This window comes from Leuresthes tenuis, unplaced genomic scaffold (genome assembly GCF_036924035.1).
Source record: "Leuresthes tenuis unplaced genomic scaffold, fLeuTen1.0.hap1 SCAF_10, whole genome shotgun sequence".
Classification (NCBI taxonomy): Eukaryota; Metazoa; Chordata; class Actinopteri; order Atheriniformes; family Atherinopsidae; genus Leuresthes; species Leuresthes tenuis.
The window spans coordinates 27,295,798-27,312,161 of NW_027325364.1; the positions used below are offsets into that span (position 1 = coordinate 27,295,798).

General features: G+C 44.1%; 6 non-coding genes across 6 annotated transcripts; 4 read left to right on the forward strand and 2 right to left on the reverse strand.

Moving 5' to 3' along the window:
* Nucleotides 1-7,865: 7,865 nt before the first annotated feature.
* Nucleotides 7,866-7,979, forward strand: LOC140317351 (U5 spliceosomal RNA). The gene has a single exon (XR_011917673.1). It is a non-coding gene; the product is annotated as a U5 spliceosomal RNA (small nuclear RNA).
* A 308-nt stretch (nucleotides 7,980-8,287) lies between these two features.
* Nucleotides 8,288-8,471, forward strand: LOC140317049 (U2 spliceosomal RNA). The gene has a single exon (XR_011917400.1). It is a non-coding gene; the product is annotated as a U2 spliceosomal RNA (small nuclear RNA).
* A 2,276-nt stretch (nucleotides 8,472-10,747) lies between these two features.
* LOC140317427 (U5 spliceosomal RNA) lies at nucleotides 10,748-10,861 on the forward strand. The gene has a single exon (XR_011917742.1). It is a non-coding gene; the product is annotated as a U5 spliceosomal RNA (small nuclear RNA).
* Nucleotides 10,862-11,177: 316 nt separating this feature from the next.
* On the forward strand, nucleotides 11,178-11,368 carry LOC140317444 (U2 spliceosomal RNA). The gene has a single exon (XR_011917757.1). It is a non-coding gene; the product is annotated as a U2 spliceosomal RNA (small nuclear RNA).
* A 2,639-nt stretch (nucleotides 11,369-14,007) lies between these two features.
* LOC140317456 (U2 spliceosomal RNA) lies at nucleotides 14,008-14,198 on the reverse strand. Its single transcript, XR_011917761.1, has one exon. It is a non-coding gene; the product is annotated as a U2 spliceosomal RNA (small nuclear RNA).
* A 316-nt stretch (nucleotides 14,199-14,514) lies between these two features.
* Nucleotides 14,515-14,628, reverse strand: LOC140317217 (U5 spliceosomal RNA). Its single transcript, XR_011917550.1, has one exon. It is a non-coding gene; the product is annotated as a U5 spliceosomal RNA (small nuclear RNA).
* Between the last annotated feature and the right edge of the window lie 1,736 nt (nucleotides 14,629-16,364).

A 16,364-nucleotide genomic window follows, 5' to 3' on the forward strand; every position in this document is an offset into this window, starting at 1 on the left:
CGAGAATAAGCTTATTTTCATGAGTTCTGCACGATTTCGGATTTTATGTATAAAATGAATTTCTTCACGCAAACTAAGTTAACACTGCTTTGTCCTTCATATGTACCCATTTCTACATATATTTCAAGCATAAACTTCCTCATACTACCCTGAATGAGAAAGAGCCACACTTGTGATTAAGCCATACCTCCCTTTTGAGGAGTTCTGCATGATTTGGGATTTTATCTATAAAATTAATTCCTTCACTCAAACTATGTTAAAACGGCTTTTACCTTCATATTTATCAATGTCTCGATAGATTTAAACAAAAAAACAACGTTGTACTTTGCAATAAAAGAAAGAGCAAATCAAAAGTTTTAGGAATCCGAGAATAAGCTTATTTTCATGAGTTCTGCACGATTTCGGATTATATGTATACAATGAATTCATTCACTCAAACCAAGTTAAAACTGCTTTTTCCTTCATATTTATCAATGTCTAGATCGACTTCAACAAAGAACAACATTGTATTTTGCAGTAGAAGAAAGAGCAAAACTGAAGGATCAGGAATCCGAGAATAAGCTTCTTTTCATACGTTCTGCATGATTTGGGATTTTATGTATAAAATGAATTCCTTCTCTCAAACTAAGTTAACACTGCTTTGTCCTTCATATGTACCCATTTCTACATATATTTCAAGCATAAACTTCCTCATACTACCCTGAATGAGAAAGAACCACACTTGTGATTAAGCCATACGCCCCTTTTGAGGAGTTCTGCATGATTTGGGATTTTATCTATAAAATCAATTCCTTCACTCAAACTATGTTAAAACGGCTTTTACCTTCATATTTATCAATGTCTCGATAGATTTAAACAAAAAAAACAACGTTGTACTTTGCAGTAAAAGAAAGAGCCAATCAAAAGTTTTAGGAATCCGAGAATAAGCTTATTTTCATGAGTTCTGCACGATTTCGGATTTTATGTATAAAATGAATTCATTCACTCAAACCAAGTTAAAACTGCTTTTTCCTTCATATTTATCAATGTCTAGATCGACTTCAACAAAGAACAACACTGTATTTTGCAGTAGAAGAAAGAGCAACACTGAAGGATCAGGAATCCGAGAATAAGCTTATTTTCTTATGGGCAAGTGGGAACTGCTTTGTCCTTCATATTTATCAATATGTAGATGGATTTCAACTTCTTCTACTGCATCTTCTTCACACCTTCTTGTAGCCGAACACTTCCGCTCCCGCTATTGATTGTGTACAGTCGGGTATTTTAACCTTTTCTTACCCGCTTTTTACCAAATATGGTCGGACATTTACACCGTCTTACAGCGGAACACCTCCGCTCCCGCTTTTGATGGTGTATAGTCGGGCATTCGAACCTTTTCTTACCCGCTATTTACAAACTATGGTAGGACATTCAAACCTTCGTGTATCCGAAAACCTCGGCTCTCTCTTTTGATCATACATTGTCGGACATTCGCACCTTTTCTTACCCGCTTTTTACAAACCATGGTCGGACTGTCACACCTTCTTGTAGCCGAACACATCCGCTCCCGCTATTGATTGTGTACAGTCGGGTATTTTAACCTTTTCTTACCCGCTTTTTACCAAGTATGGTTGGACATTCACACCTTCGTACAGCGGAACACCTCCGCTCCCTCTTTTGATGGTGTATGTTCGGGCATTCAAACCTTTTCTTACCCGCTTTTTCCAAACTATGGTCGGCTATTCACAGCTTCCTCTCCACCATACTTGTATGGTGGGATATTCCCACCCACTTGCATCCGAAAACCTCCGCCCCAAATTTTGTTGATATTTAGTCGGACATTCGCACCTTACCCGCTTTTGGCAAACTATGGCCTTCTTGCAGCCAAACAACTCTGATCTTGCTTTTGATGATGTAAGGTTGGGCATTCAGACCTTGCTTCACCTGCTTTTCACCAAATATAGTCGGATATTCACACCTTCTTGCAGCCGAACACTTCCGCTCCACCTTTTAGTGTTCTATCACACCTTTTCTTTCACCGCATTTTATACATTATGGTTGGAAATTTTCAACCACTTTCATCCGAAGACCTCTCCTCCCGCTTTTGTTAATATATTTGAACTTTAGTTTGACATTCAAACCTTCTTGCAGCTGAACCACCTCCGCTCCCTGTTTTGATCATATATGGTCTGGCAATACTACCTTTTCTTACCCGTTTGTGAGTAATTATGGCTGGACATTCACACCTACTTGCAGCCGAACACAACCTCTCTCGCTTTTGATGATGTATGGACCGGCATTTTTACCTTTTCTAACACATTTTTCAGCAATTATGGTCGGAGATTCACACCTACTCACAGCCGAACAACTCCGCTCCCGCATTTGATGATGTATAGTCGGGCATTCTCACCCTTTCTCATCAGCTTTTTGCAAATTATGATCTGACATTCACACCTACTTGCAGTCGAACAGCTCTGCTCCCGCTTTTGATTATGTTTGGTTGGATATTCGAACCTTTTCTTAACTTCTTTTTACATATTTTGGTTGGACGTTCACACCTTCTTGTAGCTGAACACTTCCACTCCTGCTTTTGATGATGTATGGTTGGGCATTCACACCTTTTTTTTGCCCATTTTTCAGGAATTATGGGTGGACATTCACACCTTGCAGCTGAACACCTCCTATCCCACTTATGATCATGTGCGGTTTGATTTTCGAAAAGTTTCTTTCATGTTTTCTAGCAATTATTGATGGACATGTAGACCTTCTTGCAGCTGAACACCTCCGCTCCCGCTTTTGATCATACATTGTCAGGCATTCGCACCTTGTCTTACCCACTTTTTACAAACTTTAGTCGAACAGTCACACCTTTTTGCAGCCGAACACCACCTCTACCGCTTTTGATGATGTATGGTCCAGCATTCTTACCTTTTCTAACACATTCTTCAGCAATTATGGTCGGACATTCACACCTACTCAGAGCCGAACACCTCCGCTCCCGCATTTGATGGTCTATAGTCGGGCATTCTACAGCGGAAAAGACTCATTCTTATGTTTGGTTAGATATTCGAACCTTTTCTTAACTGCTTTTTACAAACTTTGGTCGGACGTTCACAATATCTTGCAGCCGAACACCTCCGCTTCCGCTTTTGATGGTGTATATTCGGGCATACGAACCTTTTCTTACCCGCTTTTTACAAACCAAGGTCGGACTTTCACACCTTCTCTTAGCTGAACAACTCCGCTCCCTCTTTTGATTGTGTACAGTCGGGTAATTTAACCTTTTCTTACCCGCTTTTTACCATCTATGGTCGGACATTCACACCGTCTTACAGCGGAACACCTCCGCTCCCTCTTTTGATGATGTATGGTTAGGCATTCGCACCTTTTCTTACCCATTTTTCAGTAATTATGGGTAGACATTCACACCTTCTTGCAGCTGAACACCTCCTCTCCTGATTATGATCATGTGCAGTTTGATATTCGAAAATTTTCTTTCATGTTTTCTAGCAATTATTGATGGACATTCAGACCGTCTTGAAGCTGAACACCTCCGCTCCCACTTTTGATGGTGTATAGTCGGGCTTTCGAGCCTTTTCTTCCCCGGTTTTTTCAAATTATGGTTGGACATTCAGACCTTCTTGCAGCCGAAAACCTCCACTCCCTCTTTTGATCATACATTGTCGGGCATTCGCACCTTTTCTTACCCGCTTTTTACAAACCATGGTCGGACTTTCACACCTTCTTGTAGCCGAACAACTCCGCTCCCGCTATTGATTGTGTACAGTCGGGTATTTTAACCTTTTCTTACCCGCTTTTTACCAACTATGGTTGGACATTCACACCGTCTTACAGCGGAACACTTCCGCTCCCTCTTTTGATGGTGTATGTTCGGGCACTCGAACCTTTTCTTACCCGCTTTTTACAAACTATGGTCAGACATTCAAACCTTCTTGTAGCCGAACACATCCACTCCTGCTTTTGATGATGGGTATTCAAACCTACTTGTTGCCCGCTTTTCATTAATTATGGGTGGACATACACACCTTGTCGCAGCCAAACACCTCCGCTCCCTGTTTTGATCATGTATGATTGGACATTCGCACCTTTTCTCACCCGCTTTTTACTATGGTCGGCCATTCACAGCTTCCTCTCCACCATACTTGTATGGTGGGATATTCACACCCACTTGCATCCGAAGACCTCCGCCCCCACTTTTGTTGATATTTAGTCGGTCATTCGCAGCTTACCCGCTTTTGGCAAACTATGGCCTTCTTGCAGCCAAACACCTCTGATCTCGTTTTTGATGATGTAAGGTTGGGCATTCAGACCTTGCTTCACCTGCTTTTCACCAAATATAGTCGAACAGTCACACCTTCTTGCAGCCGAACACTTCTGCTCCACCTTTTAGTGTTCTATGGGGTATTCACACCTTTTTTTTCACCGCATTTTATTGATTATGGTTGGAAATTCTCACCCACTCTTATCCGAAGACCTCTCCTCCTGCTTTTGTTAATATATAGTCGGGCATTCAAACCTTTTCTTACCCGCTTTTTACAAATTATGGTCGAACATTCACACCTACTTGCAGCCGAACACCTCCGCTCCCGCTTTTGATGGTGTATAGTCGGGCTTTCGAGCCTTTTCTTCCCCGGTTTTTACAAATTATGGTTGTACATTCAGACCTTGCAGCCGAAAACCTCCGCTCCCTCATTTGATCATACATTGTCAGGCATTCGCACCTTGTCTTACCCGCTTTTTATAAACTTTAGTCAGACATTCACACCTTGCAGCTGAACCACCTCCGCTTCCTGTTTTGATAATGTATGGTCTGGCAATACTACCTTTTCTTACCGGTTTGTGAGTAATTATGGCTGGACATTCACACCTACTTGCAGCCGAACACCACTTTTCCAGCTTTTGATGATGTATGGTCCGGCATTCTAGTCTTTTCTAACACATTTTTCAGCAATTATGGTTTGACATTCACACCTACTCACAGCCGAACACTTCCGCTCCCGCATTTGATGGTGTATAGTCGGGCATTCTCACCCTTTCTCATCAGCTTTTTGCAAATTATGATCTGACATTCACACCTACTTGCAGTCGAACAGCTCTGCTCCCGCTTTTGATTATGTTTGGTTGGATATTCGAAACTTTTCTTCACTGCTTTTTACAAACTTTGGTTGGACGTTCACACCTTCTTGCAGCCGAACACCTCCGCTTCCGCTTTTGATGGTATATATTTGGGCATTCGAACCTTTTCTTACCCGCTTTTTACAAACCATGGTCGGACTTTCACACCTTCTTGTAGCCGAACAACTCCGCTCCCGCTATTGATTGTGTACAGTCGGGTATTTTAACCTTTTCTTAGCCGCTTTTTACCAACTATTGTTGGACATTCACACCGTCTTACAGCGGAACACCTCCGCTCCCTCTTTTGATGGTGTATGTTCGGGCATTCGAACCTTTTCTTACCCGCTTTTTACAAACTATGGTCAGACATTCACACCTTCTTGCAGCCGAACACTTCCGCTCTACCTTTTAGTGTTCTATGGGGTATTCACACCTTTTTTTTCACCGCATTTTATAGATTATGGTTGTAAATTCTCACCCACTCTTATCCGAAGACCTCTCCTCCTGCTTTGGTTAATATATAGTCGGGCATTCGAACCTTTTCTTACCCGCTTTTTACAAATTATGGTCGAACATTCACACCTACTTGCAGCCGAACACCTCCGCTCCCGCTTTTGATGGTGTATAGTCGGGCTTTCGAGCCTTTTCTTCCCCGGTTTTTACAAATTATGGTTGGACATTCAGACCTTGCAGCCGAAAACCTCCGCTCCCTCTTTTGATCATACATTGTCAGGCATTCGCACCTACTTGCAGCTGAATACTTCCGCTCCACCTTTTAGTGATGTATGGTTGGCATTTGCACCTTTTCTTACCCTTTCTTACCCTACTGATTGCTTAAGATTAAGTTGTTTTTTCTCAAACTACAACATTTTTTTAATTGTTGAAACTTGATTTGAAGTGGATAAATAAGGAGGACACACAGTTTTGAGTCAGGCTGATAGAAGGAATTAATTTTATAGCAAAATCTGTATTTCGTCATATGTCGAGAGATGCTTATTGCTGAAGAAGTACAAAGTACAACGTTGTTTATCGTTGAAACTTGATTAGACATGAATAAATATGAAGGACAAAGCAGTCTTAACTTGGTTAGAGTTAAGGTTTTATAGGAGAATCCGAATTCGTGCATAACTCGTAAAATAGAGCTTATTTTCGGATTCCTGAAGAATGAGTCTGGTTCTTTCTCATAATACAAAGTTTGTTGTTTATTGTTGAAACTTCATCAGAAGTGAAGAAGTAAATGAATGACTATCAACAAATGTGGGATCTAAACTCTAATGCTTCCTCTAAAATAATTTCCTTTCTCAATTCAGAAATGTGTGTGTGTAAGTTACAACACCCGTGACACCAAAACGGCTTTCTTTTCTCTCTTTTCTCTACACTCTGCACTGTGAGAACACACACAAAATCAGAAAGGCTTTTTTCTCTCTTTTCTACATTATGGACTGTGGGGACACAAAACCGCTCTCTCTTTTTTTTTTGATTGTGTGCCAGGGCGTTGTCTCACGTATTAGATTATGCTTACGATACGAATAGGTTTATCAGTCACATCAGAATCCATACATACTGATCATCCCGTAATAAAATGGTCGGATCTTATCAAACACACTTTGTTTCTTGTGACAATCAAGTCAGCGAAACAGCGTATACACGTCAAGACACTGAATCAAGTTTGCCACAAGAACTCATAAGTTTGGCAGTATTGCTCTGCCGTCAGCAATCATACACCCATTTTATTTTCGTGAGACATGTGCAGGCACCTGTTCATCTACTGTTCTATCACTATGAATTAGTTTATCTATTATCAATAAGGATACTTCTACAACTACTATCAAAGTATGTCCAGACTTCTTATGTTGTCAGTTGCTATATATGAATAAGTGGGTAGCTACTGACAAGCATTAAGCATGTCACACAGCCCAAACATATAACATTTCAGGACACACCACACAGTTAACAACCACCGTGAAGTGTCAAAGCCCAAACATGTAACATTCAACAGGACACTTACACAACACATTCAAATCAAACAGTCAGACAACATACAAGAACATATACCCCAGCTGGCATTGCTCCCTGCCTATTTTCCTACAGCTCACTATGTGTGCGCACACCTTTATTCACAAATTCTTCAACTTATACTCTTTTACCAAAGCTGCTACAGCTCGATTGGCCGAATACCCTTAGATCCTATTTCGGTGAATTTGACATCTGCCTTACATGTAACAGATTAGCGGTTTAGCAGTTTTAATTTAGTTTGAGTGAAGGAATTCATTTTATAGCAAAATCCGAAATCGTGAAGAACTCATGAAAGTAAGCTTATTCTCGGATTCCTGAAACTTTAGATTTGCTCTTTCTTTTACTGCAAAGTACAACGTTGTTTTTTTTTTGTTTAAATCTTTCTAGACATGGTAAATATGAAGGACAAAGCAGTTTTAACATAGTTTGAATGAAGGAATTCATTTTATAGATAAAATCCCAAGAGTCTGCTGAGAAAAGAGAGTGAATGCGAAGTAGACTTTAACACGGCTCTGGGAGCGAGCCGAGTGTGGGCTAACCGGGAGAATTGCTTGAAAGAAACGCGACACCAAATGAGCGGTCAGAACAAAGCCTCAATACGGTGTTCCCGTGGTGTTTTTGTTGCTGCCTTGTCGATTGCACAGGGGCAAGCGTTTCAACCAAGCAACGCTCACCATGGGGAAGGTGGCTATGGCAACTAGCCTGATGCCCTGCTCCCGCAGTGACGGATAATCGTACTCTGGTTTCTCTTCATAACATACAAGTCTTTCGCCTTTTACTAAAGACTTTCGTGGAGAGCAGCACTAATGAGTTGTTTCTATTTTTGGCAGGCTTTACCTTTGCGGGTGAAGCCCTTTCTGTCTGTGCAAAAGAAATCTTGTTACTGTGCAGAGTGACTTCTCTGAGTAGAGTCGCCTTACTTGTTGCGATTGTGCCGATGTTCGAAGCTGGAGTGCAAAGTTGTTGCTTGAATGGTGCTTGCTGGAGCATGCGGGAGTGCAAAGTTATACCATTTAAAAGGGCTGAAGAGTGCTCAGTGCAGCGGGTGGGCGGAGGTGCAACGTGACACTCTGGCCACCTATGGCCATAAAAAGAACACTGCTACAAGTGCGCATTGTGCCAGCAAGGGCCCTCGGACCTGAAACAGTGGACAGGTATCGCTTCTCGGCCTTTTGGCTAAGATCAAGTGTAGTATCTGTTCTTATCAGTTTAATATGTCCTCTATACGAGGACTACATATTAAATGGATTTTTAAGAATAGGAGTTGAAAAAGAAGCTTGCTCCGTTCACTCCAAGCATCGACCCAGTACTGCAGTGCCGCTGGGAACGGTGCGCTCTTCTCTGCTCTTGTGAAAAAGCAAACAGCGGTGCAGGATGGAAGTTTCAGGGAGCCCAAGATGAAACTTTCTTTTAATCTGCTGAGAAAAGAGAGTGAATGCGAAGTAGACTTTAACACAGCTCTGGGAGCGAGCCGAGTGTGGGCTAACCGGGAGAATTGCTTGAAAGAAACGCGACACCGAATGAGTGGTCAGAACAAAGCCTCAATACGGTGTTCCCGTGGTGTTTGTGGCTGCCTTGTCTTTTGCACAGAGTAAAAGACAAGGCAGCCATCGAATAGGGCCCGATTGTTCCTACTTGGTCAGCCGAGGAGCAAGGGGGGGGAGCAAGCGTCTCAACCAAGCAAATCTCACCAAGTAGGAACAATCGGGCCCTATTCGATGGCTGCAACACCTGAAAGAGATATTGATGCGAGACCCGATCAAAAGCTTTTTCAAAGTCTAAATTTAAGATGACAAGCCGGGTGTTTCTGTCTCTAGCGTAATCAATGATGTCTCGAATCAGTACGAGGCTGTTGGTGAGTTGTCTCTCTGAGATGGCACAAGCCTGGTCTGGGTGAATTACCTACTCTAAAACAGAGGACATCCGTGTCGATAAAACCTTGCTAAAAAGTTTACAGTCAAAGTTTAAAAGTGTGATGGGCCTCCAATTCTTTAGGTCAGTCTTATCATTTTTATCAGAAGTGAAGAAATAAATGAATGCCTATCAACAAATGTGGGATCTAAATTCTAGTGCTTCCTCTAAAATAATTTCCTTTCTCAATTTAGAAATGTGTGTGTGTAAGTCACAACACCCGTGACACCAAAACGGCTTTCTTTTCTCTACACTCTGCACTATGAGCACACACACCAAATCAGAAAGGCTTTTCTCTCTCTTTTCTACATTATGGACTGTGGGGACACAAAACCGCTCTCTCTTTTTTTTTTATCGTGTGCCAGGGCGTTGTCTCACGTATTAGATTGTGCTTAAGATACGAATGGGTTTATCAGTCACATCAGAATCCATACATACTGATCCTCCCGTAATAAAATGGTCGGATCTTATCAAACACACTTTGTTTCTTGTGACAATCAAGTCAGCGAAACAGCGTATACACGTCAAGACACTGAATCAAGTTTGCCACAAGAACTCATAAGTTTGGCAGTATTGCTCTGCCGTCAGCAATCATACATCCATTTTATTTTCGTGAGACATGTGCAGGCACCTGTTCATCTACTGTTCTATCACTATGAATTAGTTTATCTATTATCAATAAGGATACTTCTACAACTACTCTATCAAAGTATGTCCGGACTTCTTACGTTGTCAGTTGCTATATATGAATAAGTGGGTAGCTACTGACAAGCATTAAGCATGTCACACAGCCCAAACATATAACATTTCAGGACACACCACACAGTTAACAACCACAGTGAAGCGTGTCAAAGCCCAAACATGTAACATTCAACAGGACACTTACACAACACATTCAAATCAAACAGTCAGACAACATACAAGAACATATACCCCAGCCGGCATTGCTCCCTGCCTATTTTCCTACAGCTCACTATGTGTGCGCACACCTTTATTCAGAAACTCTTCAACTTATACTCTTTTACCGAAGCTGCTACAGCTCGATTGGCCGAATACCGAATAATCCTAATTCGGTGAATTTGACATCTGCCTTACATGTAACAGATTAGCGGTTTAGCACTTTTAATTTAGTTTGAGTGAAGGAATTCATTTTATAGCAAAATCCGAAATCGTGAAGAACTCATGAAAGTAAGCTTATTCTCGGATTCCTGAAACTTTAGATTTGCTATTTCTTTTACTGCAAAGTACAACGTTGGTTTTTTTGTTTAAATCTTTCAAGACATGGTAAATATGAAGGACAAAGCAGTTTTAACATAGTTTGAGTGAAGGAATTCATTTTATTGATAAAATCCCAAGAGTCTGCTGAGAAAAGAGAGTGAATGCGAAGTAGACTTTAACACGGCTCTGGGAGCGAGCCGAGTGCGGGCTAACCGGGAGAATTGCTTGAAAGAAACGCGACACCGAATGAGCGGTCAGAACAAAGCCTCAATACGGTTTTCCCGTGGTGTTTTTGTTGCTGCCTTGTCTTTTGCACAGAGTAAAAGACAAGGCAGCCATCGAATAGGGCCCGATTGTTCCTACTTGGTCAGCCGAGGAGCAAGGGGGGGGGGGGGGGGAGCAAGCGTTTCAACCAAGCAAAGCTCACCATGGGGAAGGTGGCTATGCCAACTAGCCTGATGCCCTGCTCCCGCAGTGACGGATAATCGTACTCTGGTTTCTCTTCATAACATACAAGTCTTTTACCTTTTACTAAAGACTTCTGTGGAGAGCAGCACTAATGAGTTGTTTCTATTTTTGGCAGGCTTTACCTTTGCGGGTGAAGCCCTTTCTGTCTGTGCAAAAGAAATCTTGTTACTGTGCAGAGTGACTTCTCTGAGTAGAGTCGCCTTACTTGTTGCGACTGTGCCGATGTTCGAAGCTGGAGTGCAAAGTTGTTGCTTGAATGGTGCTTGCTGGAGCGTGCGGGAGTGCAAAGTTATACCATTTAAAAGGGCTGAAGAGTGGTCAGTGCAGCGGGTGGGCGGAGGTGCAAAGTGACACTCTGGCCACCTATGGCCATAAAAAGAACAGGGGTGTTAGCGGACAAGTGTGCATTGTGCCAGGAAGGGCCCTCGGACGTGAACCAGTGGACAGTTGTCGCTTCTCGGCCTTTTGGCTAAGATCAAGTGTAGTATCTGTTCTTATCAGTTTAATATCTGATATGTCCTCTATACGAGGACTACATATTAAATGGATTTTTAGCAATAGGAGTTGAAAAAGTAGCTTGCTCCGTTCACTCCAAGCATTGACCCCGTACTGCAGTGCCGCTGGGAACGGTGCGCTCTTCTCTACTCTTGTGAAAAAGCAAACAGCGGTGCAGGATGCAAGTTTCAGGGAGCCCAAGATGAAACTTTCTTTTAGTCTGCTGAGAAAAGAGAGTGAATGCGAAGTAGACTTTAACCCGGCTATGGGAGCGAGCCGAGTGTCGGCTAACCGGGAGAATTGCTTGAAAGAAACGCCATACCAAATGAGCGGTCAGAACAAAGCCTCAATACGGTGTTCCCGTTGTGTTTTTGTTGCTGCCGCTGTTTGCTTTTTCACAAGAGCGCACCTGTTGAGGGGGGGCCTGGGGGGGCCTGGGTGATGGTGGGTCTCAGGCCCGGGCTGCTGCGACTGGTGTGACCGGGTGGTTTGTTTGTTTGTTTTTTGTTGTTGTTTGTTTGTTTTTTGTAGAGGTCCTCCGGAGTGGGGTTGGGTTGAGTGGGGTGGGGCGGGATGGGTACCTTCTGGGGGTACAGTAGCTCCCAGAATATGGTCGCTGCAGGCCCCGAGCCTGGTGGACATCAGGCCCTCCTGTCCTGTGTTGGCTCCCTGGTAGCGGGGATGCCTATTGCAGCCAGTCCCTGGCTGCCCCCAGTGTATATCCCCATACCCCTCTCCCTTCTGGCTCCTGTACACAGCACACACTCACACATGAAGGGTTTTGGGGGCGTGTGTGTTCGGTGGGGTGTAGTGGACTCTGCAGTAGTTGCACTCTGCAGTTCCCACCCCTGTTTTAATTACACCTTAGACATTACTACTTATCAAACACACTCACACACACACATTAGGTCTTGGGGGGTGGTTACACTGAGTGGCATCTGGTGGGCGGGGCTCTTTGGGTATGTAGGCTGCCCAGAGGGCCACGCTCCCAGTTCTACAAGTTTGGCTGCCCCTCAATTTTAATTGCTCACTATTAGAAAATATTGAAGAGCCAGAAGGGTGAGGGGAGGGGTCTTCTTCGCACACCCCTTCTTCCTGGTTGCTGCTCGGGGCGGGAGGGGCCAGGAGGATTAATTAATTGTTCTGCTGGTTTGGGGTCTGTGGTGGCTGGGGGGCTGCTGGCCCCCTGGTGTGCCCGCTGCACTACACCCCAGCGGAGTCGAGGGAGGGAGGACGTGTGGATGTATGGGACATGAAAGTGTGTGTGGTAATGATTGGGCCTGGATCTTGGACTTGCTGTCGCCTGGCCTGCCTGTGCTTCTCCCGATGGGGGGGGCGGCGTGGCCTCTCTCCGCTGCTCGCGACTTCACCCACCTGTGGGCACGTCTTGACTCCCAGGGCACTTGGCCAGGGGTGCTGGGGCAGGCGCTGACCCACTGTGTGGCTGTCTGGGGCGCTTGGCCCTCCTGGGTATTGGGTGGGGCCTCTGTCGGGGGGTTTGGGGGCGCTCGGGCTCCTGGGGCCCGGATCCAGTGCACGGCCCATGTCTGGGCGGCTGGGGCCTGGCGACGTCGGTGGGCTGTTGCCCCTGGCTCCCGGAGGGCCTCTGCCCTATGCTTATGGGGGCTCTTTCCGGGGGCTTCCTCTGCAGTCTTCTGGGTGGATGCGTGGTTGCCCCTGCGGTGGGCTTCCTGGGTTCTGTGCTCTGTGGGGGCTGCTGGTGGCCTGGGTCTTGTGGCCCTCTCTGCCTGCTTCTGATTGCTTGGGGGGGCTGTGGATTGTGGCCCTGTACGCTTATACACTCATAACTAAGCACGGTTATCATGTAGGTCCTGTGCCATGGGTGTTGCATGTTCTCACACACACACAACCACATTCATTAGTCCAGTAGCATGGTCGCTAAGCAGTTGATGTATTATCATGTCGTCTCAGGTCATCTATATCCACAGCTGTGTTGTATGCGATGTATGTTCTGTTTTTCTCTTCTTTCCTCTTCTTCTTTCCTTGTCCCCCGGTCCGGTTCAGTTCTATTACATGTCATATATTGTAAACAGAAATAAATAAATGGGCATCAAGGGGAGGTTTACATTTATAAAACTTCCCTTGGCAAAGCAAATCTGTTTGGCATCAAAGGTATTCAGACTACAATTCTGCTGCCATAATGCTGAACAGTATAAGGGGAAAAAAAAAAAAAGTAAAGAAGACAGTTCTGCCGAAAGCCAGGGACTAGACCTGTTCTAAGTTCTGTACTTTTTAAAAGGGAGCCAACACAGGACAGGAGGGCCTGATGTCCACCAGGCTCGGGGCCTGCAGCGACCATATTCTGGGAGCTACTGTACCCCCAGAAGGTACCCATCCCGCCCCACCCCACTCAACCCAACCCCACTCCGGAGGACCTCTACAAAAAACAAACAAACAACAACAAAAAACAAACAAACAAACCACCCGGTCACACCAGTCGCAGCAGCCCGGGCCTGAGACCCACCATCACCCAGGCCCCCCCAGGCCCCCCCTCAACAGGTGCGCTCTTGTGAAAAAGCAAACAGCGGCAGCAACAAAAACACAACGGGAACACCGTATTGAGGCTTTGTTCTGACCGCTCATTTGGTATGGCGTTTCTTTCAAGCAATTCTCCCGGTTAGCCCGCACTCGGCTCGCTCCCAGAGCTGTGTTAAAGTCTACTTTGCATTCACTCTCTTTTCTCAGCAGACTAAAAGAAAGTTTCATCTTGGGCTCCCTGAAACTTCCATCCTGCACCGCTGTTTGCTTTTTCACAAGAGTAGAGAAGAGCGCACCGTTCCCAGCGGCACTGCAGTACGGGGTCAATGCTTGGAGTGAACGGAGCAAGCTACTTTTTCAACTCCTATTGCTAAAAATCCATTTAATATGTAGTCCTCGTATAGAGGACATATCAGATATTAAACTGATAAGAACAGATACTACACTTGATCTTAGCCAAAAGGCCGAGAAGCGACAACTGTCCACTGGTTCACGTCCGAGGGCCCTTCCTGGCACAATGCGCACTTGTCCGCTAACACCCCTGTTCTTTTTATGGCCATAGGTGGCCAGAGTGTCACTTTGCACCTCCGCCCACCTGCTGCACTGAGCACTCTTCAGCCCTTTTAAATGGTATAACTTTGCACTCCCGCACGCTCCAGCAAGCACCATTCAAGCAACAACTTTGCACTCCAGCTTCGAACATCGGCACAGTCGCAACAAGTAAGGCGACTCTACTCAGAGAAGTCACTCTGCACAGTAACAAGATTTCTTTTGCACAGACAGAAAGGGCTTCACCCGCAAAGGTAAAGCCTGCCAAAAATAGAAACAACTCATTAGTGCTGCTCTCCACAGAAGTCTTTAGTAAAAGGCGAAAGACTTGTACGTTATGAAGAGAAACCAGAGTACGATTATCCGTCACTGCGGGAGCAGGGCATCAGGCTAGTTGGCATAGCCACCTTCCCCATGGTGAGCTTTGCTTGGTTGAGACGCTTGCTCCCCCCCCCCCCCCCCTTGCTCCTCGGCTAACCAAGTAGGAACAATCGGGGCCTATTCGATGGCTGCCTTGTCTTTTACTCTGTGCAAAAGACAAGGCAGCAACAAAAACCCCACGGGAAAACCGTATTGAGGCTTTGTTCTGACCGCTCATTCGGTGTCGCGTTTCTTTCAAGCAATTCTCCCGGTTAGCCCGCACTCGGCTCGCTCCCAGAGCCGTGTTAAAGTCTACTTCGCATTCACTCTCTTTTCTCAGCAGACTCTTGGGATTTTATCAATAAAATGAATTCCTTCACTCAAACTATGTTAAAACTGCTTTGTCCTTCATATTTACCATGTCTTGAAAGATTTAAACAAAAAAACCAACGTTGTACTTTGCAGTAAAAGAAATAGCAAATCTAAAGTTTCAGGAATCCGAGAATAAGCTTACTTTCATGAGTTCTTCACGATTTCGGATTTTGCTATAAAATGAATTCCTTCACTCAAACTAAATTAAAACTGCTAAACCGCTAATCTGTTACATGTAAGGCAGATGTCAAATTCACCGAATTAGGATTATTCGGTATTCGGCCAATCGAGCTGTAGCAGCTTCGGTAAAAGAGTATAAGTTGAAGAGTTTGTGAATAAAGGTGTGCGCACACATAGTGAGCTGTAGGAAAATAGGCAGGGAGCAATGCCGGCTGGGGTATATGTTCTTGTATGTTGTCTGACTGTTTGATTTGAATGTGTTGTGTAAGTGTCCTGTTGAATGTTACATGTTTGGGCTTTGACACTTCACGGTGGTTGTTAACTGTGTGGTGTGTCCTGAAATGTTATATGTTTGGGCTGTGTGACATGCTTAATGCTTCTCAGTAGCTACCCACTTATTCATATATAGCAACTGACAACATAAGAAGTCTGGACATACTTTGATAGTAGTTGTAGAAGTATCCTTATTGATAATAGATAAACTAATTCATAGTGATAGAACAGTAGATGAACAGGTGCCTGCACATGTCTCACGAAAATAAAATGGGTGTATGATTGCTGACGGCAGAGCCATACTGCCAAACTTATGAGTTCTTGTGGCAAACTTGATTCAGTGTCTTGACGTGTATACGCTGTTTCGCTGACTTGATTGTCACAAGAAACAAAGTGTGTTTGATAAGATCCGACCATTTTATTACGGGAGGATCAGTATGTATGGATTCTGATGTGACTGATAAACCCATTCGTATCGTAAGCATAATCTAATACGTGAGACAACGCCCTGGCACACAATCAAAAAAAAAAGAGAGAGCGGTTTTGTGTCCCCACAGTCCATAATGTAGAAAAGAGAGAAAAAAGCCTTTCTGATTTGGTGTGTGTTCTCACAGTGCAGAGTGTAGAGAAAAGAGAGAAAAGAAAGCCGTTTTGGTGTCACGGGTGTTGTAACTTACACACACACATTTCTGAATTGAGAAAGGAAATTATTTTAGAGGAAGCACTAGAGTTTAGATCCCACATTTGTTGATAGGCATTCATTTACTTCTTCACTTCTGATGAAGTTTCAACAATAAACAACAAACTTTGTATTATGAGAAAGAACCAGACTCATTCTTCAGGAATCCGAAAATAAGCTCTATTTTACGAGTTATGCACGAATTCGGATTCTCCTATAAAACCTTAAC